Source organism: Phalangium opilio, unplaced genomic scaffold (assembly GCF_054372755.1).
Source record: "Phalangium opilio isolate 3A_F unplaced genomic scaffold, DU_Popi_V2 ptg000046l_1, whole genome shotgun sequence".
NCBI classification, from domain to species: Eukaryota; Metazoa; Arthropoda; class Arachnida; order Opiliones; family Phalangiidae; genus Phalangium; species Phalangium opilio.
The window spans coordinates 2576485-2582855 of NW_028324169.1; the positions used below are offsets into that span (position 1 = coordinate 2576485).

Below are 6371 nucleotides of genomic sequence, written 5' to 3' on the forward strand. Positions count from 1 at the left end.
ACCGATGACTGGGGAAAAGCGTTCAGCAAAGCTATGACGTCATTATGACAACAGAGCTCACCGGTAAAACTTTTCCAAAAGCCGTTGTCTTTCTTGGTGAGCTCGGCTGAACGCAGCCATGGCCCGACCCTGCTCTATTGAAGATAATAAAATTGTCTACCCGGGTAGATGGTATGATAACCCTGCCCGACCCGACCAGCAAAACTTTTTAATAATTTTCGACCCGATATGGGTCGGGTTGGATTGAAAAATCCCGATTAAATCAGGGGCCCTATTCATCTCTAAGTTTTATCAACTTTATCAGACAGCCTAGCAAAGGACAACCAGCGCACTAAAAGTAAAAAGAAGTGCTAAAATTAAGCACTAGAGAGTAGTTTAAAAAAAAGCTGGATAAATCCAATAAAATCCGGTTTAAACCAGCAAAAAAACCATACCAGTGGCTTTTTTAAGAAAAATCCGGATTTTTGCCAACCCTGACACATTTACGAGCTTCTTTGTGATTATCGTTGAATCTTACTTCCGCATCGTTGGCTGGTTGTGAGATGGGGACCATTAGCCATGGCTGGAGAGGATACCCAGCATCACCTGAAAATCAAAGTGTTATGCATTCTCTAAAAAGCAAGAATTTGCTCTTGACAGCAAAATCCGCTTTTCAGCTTTATGCAAATTGTCTTATATCAAATTAGAAAAACATTTAAATACCAAGAAGCCAAGAGTTTTGGAATCCTTCCTCTTGATGTTTGGCTTCTAAAAATTCATGAGCCTGGGAGGACTTCCAAATGAAAGAATCGTGAGACGATCCAGGGTATTTTGCATTGACGTTTAAAATAGTTAGATCCAAATTACAAATCTAAAATTTTCTAAAAATTTACTTCATATTGTAAATAATCTGAGGTAGATGATAAAATCCCTCCTAAAGATGGAAGGTAATAAACGCAATATTTGTGCATCTCAGTCACATTGCACCTGGACCTCTTATCAATCAACCTCCTAGATAAAACCACTTTAGAGACTAGGGAACATGATCTATGTTTTAGGTACAGAGAGAGATTTTTGCCATTACAGTTCATTGGTGCTTTTTCGAAAGCCAGTTTTAGTACACAACTATGGGAAGCTCTATACTTCCGTAGAAGGGTTTTTCTCATCCACTTCTAATATAAACCTATTATTAAACCTATCAACCACTCACAAGCTGGACGTTGAGAGAGTAATATCCCTTCCTGTTGAAAAAATGTACCGGGTCAAGGGCTCATCTTTACTTGTAGGGGTAACAATTGCTACATGAGTGCCATCTAATGAACCGATGACACCCGGAAAATTTTTCTCTTTCATAAATACGAGTTTCAGAAAGTTAACTCTTATTACTCATAATTTTTGCAGCTATTAAGTTTCTACGTTCCATTTATTTCTTACTAACTTTGATTTAATCCTCGTTTGGTCCTCCACCGTGCAAGAGAATTTGACCCACTCTTCCAAAAGTTCATCCACAATGGCATTGCTCACATCTCGAACAACTCTACTGACAGTTACTTGGCTAACTGCGAGAAGAAGCTCTTGACCAATGCCAGTTTGATATGATCCAGTCGCATAAAAGCGTAATGCAATCAAGATCTTAAAGATTGGTTAACACTTATTTTTGGGAACTAGAGACTGTTCATTTTTTCATCGCATCTTTCACTTTTCAGAATTTCAAAATAAAAAAAATTGTGATAGATCACTGTGTTTACCTTTGAATCAAGAGGTAAAGCAGTGATTCGAGTTCCACTAAGCCTTGGCTCCAATCGTTCGCAAATTTGGATAACCAAGCATCGAGATAATCGAAAAAGTTTAATAAATTGAACAGTTGGTAGTTCAAAAGCTTTCTCGGGATCTCTTAAAACTCTTTCTCTTCTCAAGGCTCTTTTTTTTCTACTTCTTGCCGACGCAAGATTTCGAGGTACATAAAAACATTTGCAGCCATGTTGACCATGAAACTAGCTCTTTAAAAAACGAAAGTGTTTCCACCTTTCGGCCAAACAATTTTCTCCCGCGAAATTTCAAAGTCGTAAAATATTGCGTAGCTAATAAGTTTTCTTTGCACAAAAAGAAAAAACTGAAACAAACTAAAAAAAGTCTGCTTTCATGTCGACATTTTATATGGCAGAAAAACATTTGTCCCTTCGATAAAATTTTAACAACAAGATTTACGCTGTTGTTTATTTATCACAGGCTTATCGAACTAGTATTACGATAATTTTGAGTACAAAAGTTGTAGAATACCGATTTGTTGATAACTTATCGAACTTTCGATAAATCCGAGTTATCGTATGCGATAACTCGAAAAAACAGTTAGAGAATTGGCCCCAATATTAGTTTAGTTACGTTATCGATATTCCTTGGCTTATGGAACAATATCCAGATAAACATAGGTAATCAAGGGATCTAGTTTAGTTTAAAGATTAGAAATTTAAAAGTAACAATATTTAGATCAAAACCATTGTTAATTGTTCACGGTGAACAAAGGGAGTCCAAACAAGCGTTAGAAAAGTCAGCCGCACCTTATTCCAATGTGAAATTATGCAAAGTAATTAAATTTAAACCAAAACTAGGGATAATAAAAAAAATAATATTTAATTAAATTTTAGGCCTATTTACCAATTGCATATGGCACACATCACACGTTAGTAACTGTATTCTTAATGTTATGAAACCATTATCTCTAAATATTTAACAAAATTATTGATAATATATCAGAAAAATGATGATATTGTTATACAAAGAGGGTTTACGAATCATAATAACCAATGCTAATCTAATTCTTCACGAATGGGATCTAAAAACGCAAGGGTGTGTGTGTGTGTTAATTAGTGTTTTAATAGGCCAAATTTTGATTATACGTTTATTTTAAAGAATTTGGATTAGTCCAATTCCACCAGAACTTAAAACTGAAAGTGAAAAAGACGGAGAATAAATATGTTAATTAATGTCGTTATAATGTAGGCTTAAAAGAAAAATTGCGTGTTTTTAATTAGATATTTCCAAGTGTTGAAAATGTTCGAAAAAGTTTAGAGGGTTATCCGGCAGGTTCTTCGCTCTCTTATAACTACAAAACCGAATTGAAACAAGAATATTTGAGGCGATACTTTTGGTGAGAATGTTGATTTTATTCTTCAGAAACGGAACGGTCAAATTAAAATATTATCTAGCCAATGGCCAGCTGATTGTACTAAACGAACAAACGCTTCCCCTCACATTAAATCTTACTAAAGATTTTCTCCGGATTGTTCCCAAATTGCGTGGTTTCTACTAGCCAGGTATAATGTATACTTTTAAGGTTAAATTAACGTTAATCCCATAATTATTTTAAGTGCTAATCTATCAAAAGCCGCTTGGGGTTCGTTAGAGAATAAGGGGGAACAATTAGCTATTCGTTCCTACGAACTTGGAGTTTTATTTATCCCACAATATATGGTAATTTAATTTAGAAGTTGATTATCGCGAAGTAAACATTATTAATAATCAGCTTTCCTGACTTAGTGTTCAAAGGATGTATTTAAACTAGGAAGGGAACCAGGATGTTTTCCAATACCCTACGATATTCCAGTTAAAAAATACGAAAATACAGGTTTGGGTTTACGAATTTTAATTAAATTCTAGTCCTTAAAAGGCTTGGCTTGGCTTGGAAAAATTGGGACAAGCCTCTTAAAAGGATATAGCCACCATCTTGGGGTAAATTTTTAATTTGTACGAATTCATTTAAGATGGACCATGGACTTGGGATAGACCTCATACTAAAGCACCTGATAGAAATGGAAATACATGGTGTCCTTAAGAATTTAATTTCTTTCACAATAAACAAATATATTTCATACAGATATTGGACATTTTTGATTTGTACTTCCTGAAGAAATTCGAGTAGCGCTGTTCGGGTGTTGTCCAGCGTCTGAGGAGTGGTCGTTCAGCGTCTGAGCAGTCGTCGTGCGAGAAGGACTTAATTCATATTCATTTATGCCTATGTTTTTTCAAAGTCTTATCTTATAATAAGCAGACGCCCCTTAATTTTCTGAAAAATTCCGCCGCCGTATTCTTCAGGCTTAGCCTTCCGCGCCCACTTGGATTCTCGTCGCTCATTGGTCCGTAAAGGAACTAGATTCTGGCTTCTTATTGGCGGCTTAGGTTTCGACTTTCAAGACGAAATTGAACTGCGGATGTCCACCAAATTTGAAATACGGTTTTTCGATGGGTCAATCGTTCAGCGTCATCAACCGGTTAACTCACCGGTGCTTTTGCTTTAGTTTCTGATGCTGAACGTAGCAGACTACACTTTATCATTGTTAATGGTGACTTGGGGAGTAGTACGGTTAATATTTGCGAAGTAAGGATGCCTATTTGAGGGAGGGCGATTTACTTATCGTGCATTGGACGGGTATGTTTTTATTCAATTTATTGCAAATTATATGTACCAATATTGTTAACTAAAAGTAAACGTAAATTTCTAGTGTAAAGCGTTTCAGCTCGTGATCGAAAATTACTTCAACCAAGGCTTAGGTGTAATGTAAGATTTATGTGACTTAAATTATCGTTCTGCGTTGTTAGTAGATAACATGAGCATCGAATGAGCCAACTGTCCATAATTAAAGCCATTCAATTCTCATAATAATTATATAATTAATATAATATATAATATTAATTATAATATATAATACCATCCTACTTATATGCTTAAGTGGGTTCACTCAATGGTAATGAGACAAAAACGTCATTCAGTATAAACTTTCAAAGTGTCACAGCCCTATAGGGTACCATTGATTGTACGTGTGATATAATCAAAGAAAGTAATTTTGATAGATGGGTTTAAAAGTAAATGTTGCAGTACGTTTAACTGGTTGTTGTGTATGTAGGCAATAATAATAGGGATGCTATTTTATTACTAATTAACAACTTATATATTACGAGTTACAAATTAAAGAGTTACAATATTTTACAACCAGATGCCTACGGCATCCTAGAGCGAAGTGCCCCAAACGTCCCCTGGCTATTCCCAGCTCTTCGTCTGCCTAGTGGCGTCATCTATATATGGTGTACATATATAACACTGGTAAATATGGTTACTGAAGTGTCTAACAATATAAATATGAATGAGTTTTTGTTATGCTATAGATTTGGGGTAAAACAGTGGTTTAATTGACAGTGTCACACGAATGGGCTACAACAGTCAATATTGATGACGTCCACAGTTCAATCTATAATACAAACTTGGAATTGTTATAATTAACTTCAAATACCATGTATTTACCACTTTATTTCGAAAATATTACAAAAATTTAATAAATGTTTAAGGCTACACAAAATTTTGATCTTAATATACAGGATTTGCACATATGGAGGAATCATACCATTTACACCAGGAGGACAGAAACCCGTCTCTTTTTGTCCAATGTCCTCCATGCAGCCCGGCCTTCTGGTGTAAGTTTCATTAATGCTCCATTTGTGTAAACTATCTATATACAGGATTTGCTGCTACTTGTCACCTCAAATGAAGTAACATCAGCCTGCTTGTGTAAAAGATAAGAGACAATGTTTGAAGGTACATTTGGATGCAAAATGTTATAAATAAGCAATTATATGACAACAGCAAAAATTTGCTCTCTTGTCATGAGAGTAGCGACAACGTTTCTTCATAAAATGGTCAAAATAAAGCTATATGTTCTGAAATATCGTTCTATATAAATTTATTATAATTATAATTATAATTTTAAATTAGATTTTTGGTAGAAAGTATGAATAAAACTAATTGAAGCCGACATATTACAAGAAGCATCCTGTTTTGACTTTTTCGTTTGCCTAATTGACCATTTAGGCAGATCTTAGATTTAAGTGATAGCAGAGTGTAAGTTTGCCTAATATAGAAGTGTGTCGTCTTTATATGTGAAACTAGAAAGCTACAACGTCAGTTAAATCGTTAGCTGAAAAGCCAAAATAAGTTGAACGCAATCAATAAGATACGTTTCATTCAAGATTACACCATAGAGTGTGCGACACTATCGAAACCGGGTGAAGTCTTAATGGTGTCCTTTCGTTCGAGCATTTATATGTCGAGTGTCATTCATGTAATTGGTAATCTTCACGATATGTATCACTTATTAATGGTACAAGTACTTGTATTGATATTCGATCGAGGTACTCGATACCAACAATTAGTACTCATCCAGGACTAACAGAAATTAGAAATGCCAAGATTAAACCCGGGAATTATAACCGAAAATCTATTGTTTTAGACTTCTTCAACCTACAGCAGCGTTTTTACGCTCGTTTTTCTCAGCTTATTACTTGGTGACATGATACATTCTACCCGTGAACTGGAATGGTATATCAGAACACTTATGTCTTCA

At 35.1% G+C, this 6371-nt stretch overlaps 1 pseudogene; it reads left to right on the forward strand.

Annotated features, from left to right (window-relative positions):
- The first annotated feature begins 919 nt into the window (after positions 1 to 919).
- On the forward strand, positions 920 to 3867 carry LOC149675798 (tyrosyl-DNA phosphodiesterase 1-like; annotated as a pseudogene).
- Positions 3868 to 6371: the final 2504 nt, after the last annotated feature.